The following is a 21,303-nucleotide window of genomic DNA, read 5'->3' as shown; positions in this document are numbered from 1 at the left end:
CCACCCATATGGAAGCTCTGGCTTGAGTTATCACTTTCGGGATCCAGCCACAGATGTTGGGGCATTTGGTAATGGGCCAGTGGATGGGAGTTCATTCCTTCTCTACCTTTCTCTCTCTCCCTCTCCCTCTCTGCATCTCAAATTTGTTTGTTAACATGTATGTTTCATATACATGGAAAATACCCAGACAATGAGTAATTCTCAAAACAGTGACTAATTTCCACCTCATAGAACACCTTCAACAAAAGTAGGAAAAAATAAAAGGGTCTCTAGTGGAGGCAAATTGTGGGAAGGTAAATAAATAGCAGATAAATCTAGATAGTAAGGCTTGTTGTGCAGATTACTCTGGTGACATCTTCCAGGATATGAAGGTATAAAGTTGTCCTCAGTGGTTCACTTTTGTCCCTCACGGTAGAGAGGAGGACACCTTTGTCCTAGTGAATCTGTGTTCTACTTCTAGGGAAACAAGGAGAAGGAAGAGAGTTTTTCCCATACCTGCTTCTTCTCAACATCCCTCAACTCAAAATAATCCTTATGCTAATGTAGCATATTTGAGGATGGCATATTCTAACCCCCTAGAAACTTGAGTCTATATAAAGTACCATAAAACTACAATATTTTTGTGTAAATGGATGGATGGATGGATTGATGGATAGGTGAATATGTGTAGCAATAAGAATGTAAAGTAATACACCATATTTTCAAGAATAGGTGCCTTTGGAAGATGATACTTTTGGTATTTCATCATCAAACCCCATGCACTAAATTCATCATATTACTTGTAATTTGTTCTACATCCAGGGCAATGCCTTGCCTGCCTACCGGCACTCTCACTGTGCCCTTAACTTGAATGGTTTTTTTCCCTTCTGTCTTGTCATAATCTTTCAACATCAATTCAAATACAACCTTCTCTGAACTATACAGATACAATTAGTGAAAAAAAAATCAGTCTGCAGAATACTTAATGTTAAAGCCTGTTTTATATGCCCTAGTAGAATATCACAGTCAGGGTAATTTATAATGAACAGATTTATTTCCTACAGTTCTGCAAGCTAGGGATTCTAAGATTGAGGAGCCACATCTGGTGAGGGTTTTCTTGCTGCATAAAAACATAGTAGAAAACATCATGTGGTGGGAGGTGCGGGGGTGGATAGATAGACTGAACATACTTTCATTATAAACCCACCCCCCAATAATAACACGAATCCATTCATGAGGACAGAACCCTGATGACCTAATCATCTTTTAAAGGATCCCACTTCTTAACTCTGTTGCACTAGAGATTAAGTTTCTAAAACATGAAATCCAGGAGACATATTTAAACCACAGCAAAGCCTTTTTATAGTTCCAAATACTCAGGCATTCTGGTTTCTGTTATCCAATCAATTGGGAAAAAAATCTAATACTCATTGGCATTCCAAGTAGAATCGGCTGTGCACAAGTCTCATTAACAATAGATGGCTATTTCACCTGGCAGAGGTTCTTGTTACTCTATCCTGACAGAGGGTGTGGGGTGGGGAGACTTGATAGGGCATTAGATTCAGAACTAATGTAACCAATACTCTGCAGTATGGGTGCATGTGTCTGGTGTGGATGAGGAAGAGAAGCACATACCGACTAAAAGAATTTTGGAGAATGTGCAACATTTTTAAGCATTCTTAAATTGAAGCCCGCAGTAAGACAAGAATAGAACATCAATTTACTTGCCTAGCATTTAGGCCAAGGACAATATGTGAAAGGAAAAAAAATGAATGTCAAAGGACATTTAATTCCACTTTTTAAAGCATCCTTGAAAAATTCGCCAAAAGATGACATTTTAAAATGTTTCTCTTTTAGAATGGCTGCCCAGTATTAGCCTTCACCCTGCCAATGAGCACACACAGGAGATAAAAACCACCAACCCAGAAAAACACCAACTGTCAGAAGAGACTGACACATGGCAACCTCAGTTAATTCAGGCACAGAAATGCCTTCACTGAAGCACTGGGGTCTCCTTTCTCCCTCCTCTAAACCATTTTCTGTTGGCTTGGAATCATCTTTATGCAGTCCCTCTGAGTATTTAGAATATTTCCATTTTTGTAAGTGTTCAAACTTCCATCTTCATCATTAAAACCCATATATAATAGCCCTTTCCATTTGTATGAGTGTGCTCAACCAGCTCTTTTCCAATAAAAGCCATGTGCACTTTTCCTCACTCTGTATTTCCTAATTCCCTCAATAAGCTCTAACAGAATTACACCTCTATGTGATCTCCCAAATGCCCATTCCCACTAATTCACTGGAAGGTTGCTGCTAGCTCACACTATTTCAAGGATCCAGGTAATTGATTGATGCTGACTGGTTTTACTCCATCTCTGCAGAAGACTGAACAAAAAGAAATGAGATTAAATCACATCTGAGAGGAAATTCTAAGACAGAAGGGGAAAGCTTCTCGAGTGTATAAATCAGATGTTACCATGGTTTCTATTAAGGTAAAGAAACCAATCATCAAAGCTAAGTTTAAAGGATTTTAAGCCTATACATCTATTTTTTAAAACTCAACTACCTTGGAAGACATGATCTTGAATGAAAGATTTCTTGATCCATTTCTTTCACAAAAAGTCTATGACTAGCAAATATTATATCAGCAAACTCTGTAAATTGCCTACCCAATACATATTGTTTCTTCTTTCTGGCTAACAGGCTGATAGGCTGATAGAGATGATCATGTAACCCAGCTGATCAGATATAAGCAGAGATGACTGGGAGAAGCTTCTGGGAAGTGTTTCAGGTAGGATCCTGAAAGCATTTGGGTTCGGTGGTTAAGACATTGCTTGGGACACCCACATCCCATATCAGAGTGCCTAGGTAAAAGTCCCAACTCTATTCCCAATTTCAGCTTCCTACTGACGTGCACCCTGGAAGACAGCAGGTAATAATCCAAGTAACTGCAAATTTGCAAACTATGCTACTGATAAAGGGTTGATAACCAGAATCTACAAAGAAATCAAGAAACTCCACAACATCAAAAAAAAAAAAAAACCCACTTAAGAGATGGGCCAAGGACCTCAATAGATATTTTTCAAAAGAGGAAATCCAAATGGCCAACAGACACATGAAAAAATGTTCAAGATCACTAGCAATCAGGGAAATGCAAATCAAAACCACAATGAGGTTCCACCTCACGCCAGTTAGAATGGCTCACATTCAGAAATCTACCAACAATAGATGTTGAAGAGAATGTGGGGAAAAAGGGACACTAACCCACTGTTGGTGGGAATGCAAACTGGTTAAGCCACTGTGGAAGTCAGTCTGGAGATTCCTCAGAAACCTGAATTTAACTCTACCATTCAACCCAGCCATCCCACTCCTTGGAATTTACCCAAAGGAAATAAAATTGGCAAACAAAAAAGCAGTCTGCATATTAATGTTTATTGCAGCTCAATTCACAATAACTAAGACCTGGAACCAACCCAAATGCCCATCAACAGTAGACTGGATAAAGAAATTATGGGACATGTACTCTATCGAATACTATACAGCAGTCAAAAACAACGAAACCCAGTCATTTGCAACAAGATGAAGGAATTTGGAAAACATCACGCTGAGTGAATTAAGCCAGTCCCAAAGGGACAAATATCATATGTTCTCCCTGATCAGCGACAACTGAGCACCAAAGGGAAAACTTGTTGAAGTGAAATGGACACTGTGAGAAACAGTGACTTGATCAACTCTTGTCCTGACGGTTGATGTACAATGTAATACTTTGTCCATTTTAGTTTTTTTTTTTTTGTTCTAGTACCATTGGTTGAACTCTGTAATTAACACACAATTGTTCTTGGGTGTTTATATTTTAACTGAAAAGTCATTCCTGTTAGGAATTTGGAAAACATTATGCTGAGTGAAATAAGCCAATCCCAAAGGGACAAATACCACTTGTTCTCCTTCATAGGTGACAACTAACTGAGCACCAAAAAGGAAACCTGTTAAAGTGAAATGAACACTATGAAAAACGGTGACTTGAACAGCCTTCACCCTGACTGTTGATGAGCAGCTTAATATGTTATCTCTTTTAGTATTTTTTTTGTTTGTTCTACTTAATACTTTTGGTTGAATACTGTAATCAATACACAATTCTTCTTAAGTGCTGAAACTTAACTGAAAAGTGATCGCTGTTAAGTATAAGAGTGGGAATAAGAGAGGGAAGAGATGTGCAATTCGGGACATGCTCAAGCTGACTTGCCTCAAACGGTAGAGTTAGAAACATACCAGGGGATTCCAATTCAATCCCATCGAGGTGGCATGTACCAATGCCATCTCACTAGTCCCAGTGATCAATTTCTGTTCACAATTGGTCATAATGATAGGACTAAGAACCAAAGGGATCACATAAACAAAAATAGTGTCTGCAAATACTAGCTGATGGAATCAAAAAGGGAGAGAATGATCCAACATGGGAAGTGAGATACACAGCAGACCCATAGAATGGCAAATGTCCTAACAGCACTCTGGCCTCAGAATCAGCCCTTAAGGCATGCGGATCCAGCTGAAATGCCCATGAGAGTATTTCAGGCATGGAAAGCCAAGACACTCTGGGAAAAAAAAAAAAAAAAAAAAAACCTAAATGAAAGATCTCCATGAGTGAGATCCCAGTGGAAAGAATGGGTCATCAAAGAAGGAGGTACCTTTCTCTGAAGGGAGGAGAGAACTTCCACTTTGACCATGGCCTTGTCTAAATATGATCAGAGTCAGTGAACTCAGGGGGCTTCCATAGCCTTGGCAGCTCATGACAAGAGCCTAGGGTGATTACTGAGGCCATAAACAAGAGTGTCAATTTGTTAAGTCAACAACAGGAGTCACTGTGCACTTACTCCTCATGTAGGATCTTTGTCCTTAGTGTGCTGTACATTGAGATTTAATGCTATAACTAGTACTCAAACAGTATTTTTCACTTTATGTTTCTGTGTGGGAGCAAACTGTTGAAATCTTAATTAATGTATGCTAAACTGATCTTATGTATATAAATAGATTCGAAAATGAATCTTGATGTGAATGGAAGGGGAGAGGGAGTGGGAAAGGGGAGGGTTGCGGGTTGGAGGGACGTTATGGGGGGGAAGCCATTGTAATCGATATTCTGTACTTTGGAAATTTATATTCATTAAATAAAAGTTAAAAAAAATAAAAAAAATCCAAGCATCTTGTCTCCTGCCATCTGTGTGGGATACCTATAATGAGTTCGCATCTCCTGGCTTCAGCCTGGTGCAGCCCTGGAGTTACAGCCATGGGTGGAGTGGGGTGGAGACAGTGAACCAGTGGACCAGAGCACACACTCTCTCTTACCCACTCTCTCTCTGCCTTTCAAATAAAATTTTTAAAAATGGCAGTTAGAAGTGGGTATTGTAGCACAGCAGGTAAAGTTGTCACTTGAATCACTTGCATCTCTTATCTCTTAACTGCTGGTTCAAGTCCTGCACCTCCACTTCCAATACAGCTTCCTGCTAATGCACACCCTAAGAGGCAGCAAGCGATGGGCTAAACACTTGAGTCCTTGCCATGCATGATGGAGACCTGGAAGGAGTTCTGGGCTCCTGGCTAGGGCCTGATCCAGACCTGGCTGTTGCAAGGAGGTGAGGAGTGAACCAATAGATGGAAGATCTTGGTCTCTCCTTTCTCTCCTCCCTTCTCCCCATCACCCTTTCAAACAAAAATATTCTCTTTAAAAAAAAAATTATCATTAACCAAAAAAGTCACCACACTGAGCCAGCAAGCTCCTTTCATCCTTTGGTCTTTTGCTCTTTATCTTTCCCCATCCTTCTTTCTCAAAGAACTCACAGTTTGGAGACACAGCCACCATCTTGCAACTGTGAGGAAGGGAACATCCACTAAATCCTGCAGAGGAAGGCAGGACACCTTGATTAGTGCCCCAGCCACACACGGCACCGTCTAGACTTCCTCTTATAGTATAAAAACAAACTCCTTCCTCATTTAAGCCCCTAAGATAAGATTTTGCATTACTTATAGCCAAACTCAAAGCTAACAAATACAATTATACTCTGTCATCCTTCCCATTACAACAGATAGGGTGTCCTAGCTCCTACTAAGTGCCAGTTATTCTGCCTGGGCTCTGGATTACTTTTTTTTTTTTGACAGGTATACTTATAGACAGTGAGAGAGAGACAGAGAGACAGAGAGAAAGGTCTTCCTTCCATTGGTTCACTCCTCAAATGGCCGCTACAGCCGACGCTGAGCTGATCCGAAGCCAGGAGCCAGGTGCTTCTTCCTGGTCTCCCATGCGGGTGCAGGGGCCCAAGCACTTGGGCCTCCTCCACTGCCCTCCCAGGCCACAGCAGAGAGTTAGACTGGAAGAGGAGCAACCAAGACTAGAACCTGGTGCCCATATGGGATGCCAGTGCCGCAGGCAGAAGATTAACCAAGTGAGCCATGGTGCCGGCTCCAGGATTGCCTTTTTCTTGCCTTTTCAAGAAATTCCCTTTGCTTCTAGCATCATCACTTTCTCTTCCTCTGCTTGATCATCACCACCAACACAATCATGTTCTAATGACAAGGAAAGGGGAGGGGAGGGAAGAGGAGAGGAGAGGAGAGGAGAAGAGAGGATTTTTACCCACTGAGCCACAGTGCTGGCCCCAGTTTTCATAATTTTTAAAGATAGCATAACTGAGTTGAAGAAACAGAGTTTACATAGTTATTGCACAGCAGACCCAAGAGATAAGCCTATTGGTCTGATCTTGAGCCCCCACACATAATCCCTATACTATTCTAAATTAACCAGCAAGGTAAGAACTGGCCAGGTTCTCTCAGATAGCTGTCTCTGGATGTACATCTCAATGGATTAGTATATGTGGCTCCCAGTGCACCTGCCTGTTCTCTGCTGAGATGTTTAGATGGTTTACATTTGTTCCAGAGCTCTTACTACAAAGAAGTTTCTGCTTCGGTACTTCTTCAAAGACCTGATATCCTAAATCCCTCCAAAGCTATAACAAATTCTGGCTGATGCTGGACTCAACTGTTTGATGCCAGAGCTCCCTGGTTCCCTGAGTTGGCACTCATCAGCTGGGCTCTCCTGGCCCTCACTTGTCCCCTGCTCTGGTGCTGAGCTCTGGCTGAAAGATTAGCATATTTCCAGTTCTTTGAACATGAAGAGCATCTATCTGCTTGGGGTGGAAAGTTAAAATGATTCCCTCTTTGGATAGAAACATGGAGAGAATGACATTTCTTTTAAACACCATTTTCTAACCGCATATAAAATGCTCAATTACTTCATGCCCTATTTTGAATGGGCTATTCTAGAGTACTATGATAGGGAACATGGATTTTCCATCCCATTTGGTAGACTCCAAATAGAAGACATGTCAATAAATGAAATAATCAGGTGCTTTCACTTCTTAATGCCTTCAACCCTGCAGCTCAGAACAAGATCATCAGTTGTGCTTTCTCAGAGGGTAATAGTGCCCTGGATCAGAGGGCAATGCATTTGTCTTTCTATGTTTTGGCACTGACATTTGGCCATTTACAACAAAGGAGGTGAAGGTAACAGGAATAAAAGAATGTACAGTTCTGCTCACTTTTTTTCTACCAAAAAATACTAAAATGTACATGTCCTCAAGGTCATATGTCTTTGCTTTGAGCTCACATTATTGGGATATTCAAAAGAGCCTGGGAGAAATCTAGCCCAGGGAAAGAGAAAGTCACCATGATAAGTCAGGATCACACTTTGAAGCAGATATCTTTTTTAAAAGCCAAATTAAAAGGCATACGAACAAGGAAAATGTTAAAAAGCTAGAAATTTGCATCCACATTCAAATCATTAAAATCTCCTGCCATATTAAATGTAGCACAGGTAAATTCCCAGAAGGAGGACATGTAGCTTTAAGAAAATTAAGGCCCTAGACCTATTAGAAACAGAACAGTCACAATTAACAAAAATAATTCACATCTAGGTTGCTTAGGGCACAAGACATTGCTCATATCCAAAAAGAAATAATAGAGCTTCCTCGTGTGGCAGCTCTTCACAGCCGTCAGATGCCAGTTTCCTTATCAGTCCAGCAGGAGTGTAATTAAAGGCAACAGCCAGAACAACTGCATTGAAAAGCAAGTCATTTGTCTTCCCCCTCCCCCAGGGTTTCTGCTCACGTGGTTAATCTGAACATAACATCAGCTCCATTGGTCAAGCCTTCTTCAAAAGGCAAAATAAAGGAAATCCATCTGTTTCAAACTGTGGCTTGCAAACCTTAAAGAGATATTTCTTCTTATCTTGCTATTATGTTATACAAAATGCAAGTAATTTAGGTCTATAAATTCCAAAGTTTCTGAGATAGGGCAAGTTTTGGAGAATAAGAAAAATTATCTTCAGGGATGGAGAGAGTCTAAAAAAAATGCTGCATGCCCAGTGGTGTTCTAGAAAATGTTTAACAACAGACTTTCCAGGAGTAAAGCCCTGATTTGCAACATTCTCCGATTTCTGTGGCATAAATGCTCCCACAATGGCTCATTTCCAGATACCAGTATGGCAGCACTGAACACAGTGCTGGTCTGATCTTGGGGAACAGATGCATTGTAGATGCCAGCGTAGAGTATCCCCACCACACAGCTAGAACAAGTGTAAATAACCTCAAGGATATAGAGAATAGCGAAACATAGTAAAATAACTAGGAAGTAGTGAGTTTTCAGGACCTGGCACCTCTGTTGTCAGTGTAACTCACTGAAGTGCCCTATAACTTAATGCTTAATAACAGCTATGCTTAATTACTGAAAACAATGATTCCTCAACAAACCAATACCAGTTGTCTCCAGCCCACCGATATCTATATCGAATTCTGGCTGGCATGTTATTAGAAGTAATAAATAGTCTTCTAGTTGTAACATTTGAAAGAGAATACATAACAAAAATATTTTTTCAATAGTGGAATTTGGTCACTTAACAATTTTCCCAGGCCAACCTTTCCAGAATGATGTTCCTGAAGCCACAAAAAGACAAGGTCAGGAACACACATATGTGTTATTACTAAACAATGAAAATCCAAGCTCTTTTTGTTATTAGGAGTGTCGAGACTGTAATGTGTAGCTCTTTTTCACATGTATATAAGAGGATGGTAATAGAATGGTCTTTTTTTATTATTATTTGACAGATAGAGTTAGACAGTGAGAGAGAGACAGACAGAAAGGTCTTCCTTCCATTGGTTCACCCCCCAAATGGTCGTTACAGCCAGAGCTACGCCGATCCAAAGCCAGGAGCCAGGTGTTTCCTCCTGGTCTCCCATGTGGGTCCAGGGCCCAAGCACTTGGGCCATCCTCCACTGCACTCCCGGGCCACAGCAGAGAGCTGGACTGGAAGAGGAGCAACTGGGACTAGCCCCCGGTGCCTATATGGGATGCCAGCGCCGCAGGCAGAGGATTAACCAAGTGAGCTCCGGCCCCCTAGAATGGTCTTGACTAAAGCACTGAGACACTATATTCTTTTTTTTTTTTTTTTTTTTAACAGGCAGAGTGGACAGTGAGAGAGAGAGACAGAGAGAAAGGTCTTCCTTTGCCATTGGTTCACCCTCCAATGGCCACCGCAACCAGCGCGCTGCGGCCGGCGCACCGTGCCGATCCGAAGCCAGGAGCCAGGCGCTTATCCTGGTCTCCCATGGGGTGCAGGGCCCAAGCACTTGGGCCATCCTCCACTGCACTTCCGGGCCACAGCAGAGAACTTGAAGAAAAGGCAGCGATTTAAAAAAACCAATGACATGGACTTCCACTTCTAGGAAGAAGGAGATGATGCGATTTCCCATAGCCCTTCCACTAAGTACATCCAAAAACCCTGAAAAATGTCAATCAACTAAAACAAGATGCTGAATGGCAGAAAAAAGGAGATAGACAAACTAGGATATAACACAAAGGTGAGCTCTCTCAATCTCCTTTCTGTCTCATATACCTCAGACGAGGAACTGAGGAAGCCAGCCACCTAAAACCAGCAATGGCACTGTAAAAGGAAAATTTCCTTAGACCAATTAAATTTAATATAATTTACTAGCGTGAAACAAAATCAATTTGCAGACTGAGCAGCTCCCAGAACCATAGCAAGTTCTCAGAACTCCAACAACGTGATCAGACAACATTTCTAGGAAAACAGAAATGAGAACCAGAAAACAACCTCACTACAGCCTACTGAATCAACCAATTGGGTAGAACTTAATTCATTAATCACTCCCAGCCCAATCACTTACCTGGTTAGAGAGCCTCCTGCAACCAACCAAACCTAGTTACTACAATCAGACTCTATATTGGATTGGGCTATTGGGTCAGTACAGATGTCCAATCCAAGGCCATAGGCTGCCACAAATTATTATTTAATAGCGCAGAGTAAAAAGGCCCACTAGTTTGGGGCTCTCCAACCAAAAGATCTTGTGATGATAAAATGGTTATGGTCTGCACTGTGTTTATAGAAAATTCTAGCTGTGATCTTGCCATTATCACTGAAGGATAACTTGGTAAAGAATACAAGGGATCTATTTCTTACGACTCATGTAAATCTATATCCAAAAGTATAATTAAAAAAAAAAAGCCAGCTAAATATCTCCTACTCCCTCAGCGATACAAAGATATAAGAAGATCATAAATCAAACATTAGGACATTCTGGAGAAAGCTGTTAAGTATATTAAGATGCCTTTTTTTAAAGAAAAAAAAGAATGAAATAGAAACTATATCTTATTATATCACTGACAAGAACCTACTCAGTAGAAGACAAACAAAAATACTGCTAGAGAAACCATTCTGGCCCTTTTTCCAACCTCTAATTTGAAAGCCAGCTATATGACAGTGGCACCCCATTATTTTCTCATTTAACAAATAATATATCCAGTGGACCTACCATAAGTCTCTACCCATAGGAGCTTTAGAGTTATATCTACCTATACTGGTTGGACCAAATAGTCAACATCTGAGTCATAATAATAACAACACTTACTGGGAAATCACTGGGCACCAAACATTTGACATGAATCCTTTACTCAATCCTTTAGTCACACTATAAGACAGGTACTATTATTATACCCACTTTAAAGATGAGAAAAGTTGAGACCTATAGAGAGGTTGACACCTTTCTTGTGGTCACGTTGCTGGTGAACTGTAGAACCAGAACCAAAACTCATGCCATCTTGACTCTAAATCATAAACTCCTCCCCACTGGGCTGTATTAACAGTCACATGTAAATTTCAAAGCACATAAGCTGAGGCATGAAGCCAAGGTAACACAAGGCCAGCAGAGAGAGGAACTGGACTGACATCCAGAGATGCCTCATTATCCTGGACATCAAATGTAGCCTGATGGTAAGCTACCCACTGCAGAAACTGGCCCCAGGGAAGACACATCCAAAATCCAGCCTGAAACAAGGCTTAATTCTGAGTTTCCCAAAATAGGGAGGCGGAGACTGCTGCTTCCCGTGTCCCCAACTGAAATCTCAAGCATTTAACTGGTCCTGAACTCCAGAACTCCAACTGCAGAGAGTTGAGGGAGAAAATAGAGTTGGGAACCCTGTGTCAAGGGAAGGTGTCAAACAAAAAGCCAGTTACAAAGGTTTCTGATAGTTTTGAAACCCATTGTCTAGTCCCCACTCTGCTAGAAAGAACGCACTGTGGTCTTGGGAAATGCCACGGCATTTTCTAGAGGACACGACTCTGTAAAATTTATGTTTCCTGGAGAGTTCACAGAAGACAACTTCAGAAGATCTATTGTGTTGAAAGCACGAGAAGCTCAAGTTAAATGGTTTGAGGTATAAACTCCTGCAGGGTACTCCTAAGCTTTAAAGCAGATAGATGAGCAGTGCCAAAAAGATTCAAGGATATCTGCACCCACTTACTAGCAGATGCAATTTCTTCTAAAGAAAAGATATTTTAAAAACTCAGACCAAGTGGGCTCCAGTAAAATTCTTACATCTAAATGGAGTGTATTATACAGAGAACAGCCTTAAAATCTCATTTTAAACGTTTATGCCACTGTTTGCCATCTATAAAATTTCTACCCAGAAGAATTAAGAGAAAAAATTGTACACATTCCTTTTTTATTTTTATGTTATGTGAGAGGCAGAGAGAAAGATGGAGACAAACATACAGAGCTCGAATCCACTGACTCACTACCCACAGGCCCACAACAGTCAGGGCTGAGCCAAACCAAAGCCGGGAGGCAGAAACTCAATCCAGGTCTCCCCCATAGGTGGCGGGGACCCAACTATGGCTGCCTCCCGACCTGCTGCCCCCTGGTGTGCATTAGCAGGAAGCTAGCATTGGGAATGGAACTGGGACTTTAATGCAAACACTCTGATGTGGGATATGAGCATCCCAAGCAGTGTCTTAACCACTGTGCCAAATGCCCATTCCTGTATACATTCCTTAATAACTCCTCTTCTTGAGTATTATGGAAATAGACATGATGTGATTACTAAACTGTAGGATTATTGCCCGGGGTTGATTAATCTCAGGAGAACTCCAGACAAGGTGTTAATGAAGTCATGGCCAGGAGTCAATCGTTATGAAGGCTACCCAGGGTCACTGTCCTTGATAACTTCCACCTGACCCCTCACCACAGCAGGACAAGGGAGGCAAAGAAAGAGGGGAGGAGGATAGGGCCCTCCTGACAGCAGAGTGACACTGCCTACCTATATATAGGAAATGCATCATTAGGTCATGGCTGACATTTACTAGGTAATTCACTCAAATGACATACCATTTCATACTCTGTAATTTGAAATGGTTCTCCATTGAATAGCGCTCACAGCAGACATTTGCTTCCTATTTGCATTAAAAAATAGTTCTCTTTCTACCCATATGGCTTTTCTGAAGGATGAGGAAGGAGGAGGTGAGTGCATCAGGCAAGCATGCCGACCTCTGGCCTCAGCTGTCTGTCACATCATTACTCTGCCCCCCTCCGCCCTCTTCACCTCCAGGAGCTCCGGTAACCCCACATCCATCCAGGCTTTGCCTGCCTTCCCTTCTGTTTTAGGGCTACTCGCACCTGGACGCTTTCTCCAGGAACCTTCTTTCCCTTTGTGCTGCAGTACAGACTCTGCTTCCCTGCTCCCTGTGATCTCCCAGAGCAAACAAAGGCACTTTGAAGGTGTGGCTGTGTACAAGAAAACAAACATGATTTAACCCAGCAACAAACACAAATCACTTACAACTCCTGAGGTCCCCTAATGATTGTCCTTTGACTGAAACAGAGTTCTTGAGATAGAAAAGACTCCATATAGAGTTCCAGAAACAAAAACACTACCTAAGAGCAGGTTAGGGAATACATGTATCTGCAAAGCCACAGTCAAAAGGAGATGGGAGGGAACCCTTGGTATATTTACATGGAATGATATCACAGATATATCAAATGAAGTGGAGAATAGATACATTGGTGTATAAAAGGGAGAAATATATTTATTTAAATGTATGTCTATAAATGCCTTAGATACTCCAAAAATGCTGTGCTAGAAACAGGCAATGCAGGTTGCCTCCATGGGAGGGATCCTTGGCAAAATGACTTCTTCTTAGAATTCCTTTTATATTAGGGGGCTGGATTATTCTTTCCGGTCGTAGCCACTTCATATGTGAACATACATGAACTCACTACTCATCAGACACAGATGACAGACTTGACAGTAAAGAATCTGGAGAGGTCATCCAGTGCTCTGGCATGAGAAAAGTGACATGAGAGAGGTCACTCCCCAGATGGTCGCAATGACCGGAGCTGTGCCGATCCGAAGCCAGGAGCCAGGAGCTGCTTCTGGGTCATCTGTCTCCTGGCTCAGTCACTCTTCACCCATCATCCATTGAAGAACTGCTGTGAAGCTGAAGTGCATTTTTGAAGCAGAAGAGAAATAAGAGACCAAATACTAATTTCCTTCTCTTCCCTTTTCTTTTCCCTAATCCTACCCCTTTGACACAGAGCCTTCCTCTTCTTAAAAATAAAACTTGAGGGCCGGCGTTGTGGTGTAGCAGATAAAGCCACTGCCTCCAAGGCCAGCATCCCAAATGGGTGCCAGTTTGTGGCCCAGCTGCTCCACTTCCAATCCACCTCCCTGCTAATGCTCCTGCGAAAGCAGCAGCAGATGACCTAAGTGTTTGGGCACATGCCACACAGGTAGGAAACCCAGATAAAGCACTAGCTCCTGGTTTCTGCCTAGCCCAGTGCTGGCTGTTGCAGCCTTTTGGGGAGTTTCTCCCTATCTCTCTCTCTAACTCTGACCTTCAAAATGAATAAACAAATCTTAAAAAAAAAAGACAATTTTAGGGCTGGCATTGTGGTGTACCAGGTTAAACCACCACCTGTAACGTCACATCCCATATGGGTGCTGGTTCATGTCCCAGCTGCTCTACTTATTATCCAGTTCCCTGCTAATGGTCTGAGAAAAGCAGAAGAAGGTGCCCCAAGTTCTTGGCCCCCCGTACCTGCAGGGGAGACCCAGAGAAAGCTCCTGGCTCCTGGCTTCGGATTGGCACAGCTCTGGCCATTGCGGCCATCTGGGGAGTGAACCAGCAGGTGGAAGACCTCTCTCCATCTCTACCTCTCTGTAACTCTGTCTTTCAGATAAATAAAATAAATCGTTTAAAAAAATAAAGTTAAAAAAGCACTTTATTCTTAAAGCTTTAAAAAAAGGAAATAAATAAATCTTTAAGAAAGTTCTTGAGGGATGTTTTATGCCCTGTTAATTGTTAAACTGAGCTTTAAAACATTTTTTTAAAGACATAGTGGAAAGACCTCTGTTCTTATGGCTTATCACCTTTATGTGTTGCAATGCTTTGAATGTTTGTGTCCTCTCCTTCCAAAATTACTGTGTTGAAATCCTGTCCCCTACAGGTGATGGTAGTAGGAGGTGGGGCCTTTGGGAAGTGATTCGCCATGAATGGAGAGCACTTATGAATGGGATTAGTGTCCCCGATAGAGGGGCCTCTGTAGAGCTGCCTTCCCCCAGATGAGGACATAGCAAGAAGATGCCATCCAGGGAATAGAAAGCAGGTCTTCTGCAGCCACAAAACCTGCCAGCACCTTGATCTTGGACTTAGCAGCTTCCAGAACTGTAAGAAATAAATTCCTGTTGTTCATCATCCACCCAGTTTATGGTATTTTGCTATAGTCCCAACAGACTAAGACATGTACCATCAACCACTCTTCTCCATCTACTTTCCCTGATGATTAAGTTGAGGGCCTACAAGACCACTTTCAGAGGCAAAGAAGACAGCAGTCCCTACGCATCGTGTTCCCCTTCCAGCACATTTGTCAAGAGACAATCTGATTCAAAGGAGAACAAATTACCACAGATAGTTCTCAGTTTGATGCTGCTTCAAAAACACACTTCCTGGATAACCCAAAAGTGATCTGCTATTGTTAATCCAATACAAACTAAAACTCAGGCTGGTCATAGAAAATAGAGCAAATACAATATCTTGCAATTTTGCAAGGTTTGAATTGAGAAAGCACAAGAGACACCCCCCCCAAAAAAAAGGACCGTATTAAAATACTTGTCAAGCGGCAGGCATTTGGCCAAGCAGTGAAGATACCAGGAAGGATGCTCATGTCCCACAGTGGAGTACCTGGGTTCAATTCTTATCCTGGCTCCTGATTCCAGTCTCCTAAAAATGCAGAACCTTGAGAGACGATGGTCATGGATCAAGTAGTTGAGTTCTTGCCATCCACATGGGAGGCCTAGACTGAGTTCTGGCTTCAGCGCCAGCCAGGGGCAATTGCCAGAAATTGGGGAATGAGCCAGTTGTTGGGAATGAGTGCGCTCTGTGTGTGTGTGTGTGTGTGTGTGTGTATCCTTCCCTCTCTTTCTCTGCCTCTTAAATATTTTTTTAATTTAAATACCGTCAACTGCATGGGAGCTCATATTATCATTACCAACTTTTGCTTTCTAGCCTGCAAGACAATTACACATCCTTGCTGTTTATCATGACTCCTGCAAGCATAGCCCATCTCACGGAGCCCACTTGCCAAGAAATGTCAGCAGAAATGACAGCGCACTCACTTAAATAAGCTCCTGCTTATTTAAGAGCCCTGTTCTTGTTTTTTTTAATCTCCGCTTCCTGAACAGTATGTCTTAGATGATATGTTACCTTCAGCCTGGATTCCAACATGAAGACTCATGAAAAAGAGCCACATGGAATGGAGCCCCAGCCACAGGTACAACTGCAGGTCATGGCAGAAGGAGGAGAGCTCCAGCTGTCCACTGAGGACACACAATGAGATAAGTCTTGGCTGTTTTTTGTCCCTGAGATTTAGGGGTTGCTTTTTCTCATAGATTAGATGATCAGCATAACCAATCAGCATGTGCCCATTCCAAGGATGAAGAAACTAAGTCTCTGTGTGCTAGGGAAAGAAGAAAAGAAATTACTATTTACAGAGCATTTGCTCTAAGCCGTCTGCTATTCTAGAAGCTGTCATGAAATCACCCTACCCCCAACTTGATGCAGGAAATAACTATTTGCATCTCAAATACAAAATGAGAGAGGATGGCTCTGCGGCCTCCAAGTAATTTTCCAGAGATGGCATTTTATTTTATACGAGTTCTACACCATGACCTTTCACAAAAATCTAGATTAATCCCTATAATTTTTAATAACATGACTGGTGTCCCATAAATTATTAGTGCCATTTTCAGAGAAGATTGTCTTCTAGTTCATTAATGCCTGAAACTTTTCATTTCAGAGAAAAAAGAACCCTTTGTAATTTTCTATTTTTACATACTTGACATTGCCTAGCCATCAAAACATCTTGGACATTTTCCATTTTTGTTAACAATCTTCAATTAAAATTTGGCTTCCTCCTACATTATCATGTTTTTGATTAAGATGCCTATAATTGTAATTTATTAACATACCTTTTCTAAAAGTTTATCAGTGATAACAGAGATATTCTCACAGGTTCACAGGATTTCAACTCACTGGAGTCTAATATAATTAAAGATCAATACTGTTGCTACCGATGACACACAGGCATTATTCTGGGAAAGGAAGTGCATGTGGAGTTTGATAAATGGATTTCACATAAAGGAAGAGCAGAAACCAATCTATACAGGGTGAGAGGAAGCTTTTAAAGACAGGCAAAGTTCAGTGTAATATTCTGAAGCAAAATTCTTCTTAGGTCTTTTCTGAGCTGAAGGAAAAACTTCTATAGAAAAATACCAAGTATATCTTCTAATGATATCATTATTTTTCACCATTTTATATGTCATTTTAACTTTATACCTTTTAGACACAACAAGAAATCTATAAGCCTTGGCAATAGTTTTAATTCTAGGTAATAATGGTAAGTTAATGAAGTGGACTGGAATGATACTCATGGCGTTAAGAAAAATACATGACGGGGCTGGAGCTGTGGTGCAGTGGGTTAAAGCCTTGGCCTGAAGCGCCAGCATCCCATATGGGCGCCGGTTCTAGTCCTTGCTGTTCCTCTTCTGATCCAGCTCTCTGCTGTGGCCTGGGAAAGCAGCAGAAGATGGCCCAAGCCCTTGGGCCCCTGCACCCACGTGGGAGACCTGGAAGAAGCTCCTGACTCCTGGCTTTGGATGGGCACAGCTCTGGCAGTTGCAGCCATCTGGGGAGTGAACCAACGGATGGAAAACCTCTCTCTCTTTCTGTCTCTACCTCTCTCTGTAACTCTCTTTCAAATAAATAAAATAAATCTTCAGAAAAAAAAAAGAAAAATACATGGAGGCTACACTTCCTCAAAGTATTTCATGAAAATTAAATGCTATGAACATTTGCTTATCATGGTCAGAGTTATGTCAGTACAAGAAATAAAGGCACAGCCTAAAAAATTGTAAAGAAGAAAGGATTTGAAGTGATATTTTGGCATATATATATATATTAATAGTTATAATATTCTTAAACAATTATAAATAAATGCTGCTTTTAGTGTCAGTTGATATATTAATTTTAATGACCTATGTATAAATGTTAATTTTAATAAATAATAGCAATTCATGTCCTTCTCAGAAGACATACATCAATGCCGGCACTATGGCATAGCAGGTAAAGCCACCACCTGCAGTTCCGGCATCTCACATGGGCTCTGGTTCAAGTCCTGGCTGCTCCACTTCCAATCCAGTGCTCTACTACAGCCTGGGAAAGCAGTGGAGGATGGCCCAAGTCCTTTGGCCCCTGCACTCACGTGGGAGACCAGGAAGAAGCTCCTGGCTCCTGACTTTGGATCTGCTCTGGCTGCTGCGACCAAATGGAGAGTGAACCAGTGGATGGAGGACCTCTCTCTCTCGGTTTCTCCTCTCTCTAACTCTGACTTTCAAATAAAGAAATAAATATTTTTTTAAAAAAGAAAGAAAAAGGGCCGGCGCCGCGGCTCACTAGGCTAATCCTCCGCCTAGCGGCGCCGGCACACCGGGTTCTAGTCCCGGTCGGGGCGCCGGATTCTGTCCCGGTTGCCCCTCTTCCAGGACAGCTCTCTGCTGTGGCCAGGGAGTGCAGTGGAGGATGGCCCAGGTGCTTGGGCCCTGCACCCCATGGGAGACCAGGAAAAGCACCTGGCTCCTGGCTCCTGCCATCGGATCAGCGCAGTGCGCAGTCCGCAGCGCACTGGCCACGGCGGCCATTGGAGGGTGAACCAACGGCAAAGGAAGACCTTTCTCTCTGTCTTTCTCTTCACTGTCCACTCTGCCTGTCAAAAAAAAAAAAAGAAAGAAAGAAAAGAAAAAGGCATACATCCAAGTGAGAAACAAAAGCACCCATAATTCTAGGAAAATTCTCCATTCTTTGAGTCATTTATCTGTAAATATTTGTATGAATAGAGAAGAAAAGAGAAGTTCCTCTTCCAGCAATGGATGATGCCTGCCATTGGAATAATCTTCCTGTGAGAACAATTAAGGATGTTTTAATATGTATGTTTGAAATATATGCAGGCCCCAAAGAACTAAAAAGGAAGTGAGAGATCGTGGGACCAAGATCTAGGAGAGGGGATACCTGGAGAGGTAATTTCAGAACCTGGGCAACTTTTCCCCTGAAGGCAAATTGCCAGGTTTTTTTTTATTTAAGGTATACAAGTTTCATGTATTTCATATATACAGATTTAGTGATACTTTCCACACTACCCTCACTCCTGCCCATGCTCCAACCCTTCTTCCTCTTCTCTCCCCTATTCCCACTCTTAAGTTTTACAGAGATCTATTTTCAGTTTACTTTATACTCAAAAAGTTAACCCTACACTAAGTAAAGAATTCAACAAACAGTATGAAGGAAAAAAACATTGTTTCTCAATGGCCTATAAATATAATCAAAGGCCTATAAATATAATCAATTCTCAAAATGTCAATTTCACTCCAATATATTACATTTTAGGTACGCTTTAGTTGTCCTAGATCAGGGAAAACATATGATATCGGTCTTTGAGGGACTGGTTTATTTCACTAAGAAAAATGGCTTGCAGTTGCATCTATTTTATTGCAAAAGAAAGCATTTCATTTTTTTTTACAGCTGAATAGTACTCCAAGTGTATATATACACCATAATTTATTTATCCAGTCATCAGTTGATGGTCATCTGAGTTGATTCCATATCTTAGCTGTAGTACACTGAGCTGCAATAAACCTGGAGGTACAGATCACCCTTTCATATGCTGATTTATTTTCATTTGGGTAAATTCCCAGGGGTGGGATGGCTGGGTCATATGATAAGTCTATATTCAGATTTCTAAGGTATCTCCATACTGTCTTCCACAGTGGCTGTGCCAGTTTACATTTCCAAAAACAATGGGTTAGGGTACCTTTTCCTCTACATCCTTGCCAGCATTTGTTGATTTCTGCATGAAAGCCATTTTTAATTGGATTGAGATAAAACTTCATTATGGTTTTGGTTTGCATTTTCCTGATGGCTAGTGATTCTGAGCATTTTTTTCAAGTGTCTATTAGCCATCCGAATTTCCTCTCTGGAAAAATATCTGTTCAAGTCCTTTGCCCATTTCTTAACTGGATTGCTTGGTTTGTTGTTATTGAATTTCTTACACTCTTTATAGATTCTGGGTATTAATCCTTTATCATTAGCATAGTTTGCAAATATTTTCTCTCATTCTGTCAGTTGTTTCTTCTTTACTGAGTGTTTCCTTTGCAGTGTAGAAGCTTCTCAGCTTGATGTAACTCCATTTGACAATTTTATTGTTGATTGCCTGTGCTTCTGGGGTCTTTTCCAAGAAGTCTTTTCCTATGCCAATGTCTTGCAGAGTTTCCCCAATGTTCTGTAGTAATTTGATGGTATCGGGTCATAAATGTAGGTCTTTGGTTCATACTGAATGAATTTTTGTGTAAGGTGTAAGGTAGGATTCTTGTTTCACACTTCCTCATGCAGAGATGCAGTTTCTCCAGCACTATTTGTTGAAAACTGTCCTTGCTCCTGGGATTCATTTTAGCTCCTTTGTCAAACATAGGTCAGTTGTATATGCATGGATTGATCTCTGGAGTTTCTGTTCTGTTTCATTGGTCTACCCATTTGTTTTTTTGTTAGTGGTATTCTTTTTTTTTTTTTTTTTTTTTTTTTTGCCAGTACCAGGCTGTGTTGATGATAACTGTCCTGTACTACGGCTTGAAATCTGGTATTGCCACCAGCTTTGTTTTTGTTGTATAAGATTGCTTTAGCTATTTGGGGGTCTCATGTTTCCATATGAATTTTAGCATCATTTTTTTCTAGATCTGAGAAGAATGTCCTTAGTATTTTGACTGGGATCACATTGAATCTGTAAATTGCTTTAGGTAGAATGGACATTTTCTGAAAATAGGACAAACGAGAGGCCAACAGAGTAAGCACAATTTTCTTCATTCTCACAGGTCTAGGGGAGACATTTGAGCTCAAGTTCTCCCAAAGAGAAGGGCCACAGTGAAACACTGCACCAAAAGAGTGAGGATACACTGGACACAGACCAGCTTTGCAAGCACTGAAGCCCTGATATGAGTCCTCTCAACAGATGAAAGGATTAAGCTGACCTTTCCAGAGGAGCTGTCTGCAAAAACTAAGGAAAATCTTCCCAGGAGAAAAATAACAATGCCCAGAGCCTCAGATTTTCTCTAAAATCCATCATAAGCAATACCTGGCACTAAAATAAATAAATAAATAAATAAATAAAAAATAAAGGAGGACAAGATGTATCTGAAAAAAGGAAAAAAAATAATGGAAACAAATTCACAAGAGATATAAAAATATTAATGTGCTGTGCATTGAGATTTAATGCTATAACGAGTACTCAAACAATATATTTCACTTTGTGTTTCTATGGGGGTGCAAACTGTTGAAATCCTTACTTAATGCATACTAAACTGATCCTCTGTAAAAAAAAAAAAAAAAAG

The 21,303-nt window shown here is 41.2% G+C and overlaps 1 long non-coding RNA gene across 1 annotated transcript in view; it reads left to right on the top strand.

Moving 5' to 3' along the window:
- LOC127490548 (uncharacterized) overlaps positions 1-21,060 on the top strand; it is a 37,870-nt gene extending 16,810 nt beyond the window's left edge. The window contains exons 2-5 of the long non-coding RNA XR_007918545.2: positions 1,837-2,471; positions 2,683-2,770; positions 15,878-17,037; positions 20,788-21,060. This is a non-coding gene — a long non-coding RNA (uncharacterized lncRNA). The remainder of the gene's footprint in view (positions 1-1,836; positions 2,472-2,682; positions 2,771-15,877; positions 17,038-20,787) is intronic.
- The last annotated feature ends 243 nt before the right edge of the window (positions 21,061-21,303 follow it).

Source organism: Oryctolagus cuniculus, chromosome 1, assembly GCF_964237555.1.
Source record: "Oryctolagus cuniculus chromosome 1, mOryCun1.1, whole genome shotgun sequence".
In the NCBI taxonomy this organism is placed as follows: Eukaryota; Metazoa; Chordata; class Mammalia; order Lagomorpha; family Leporidae; genus Oryctolagus; species Oryctolagus cuniculus.
This window is presented reverse-complemented; position numbering and strand designations above follow the sequence as displayed.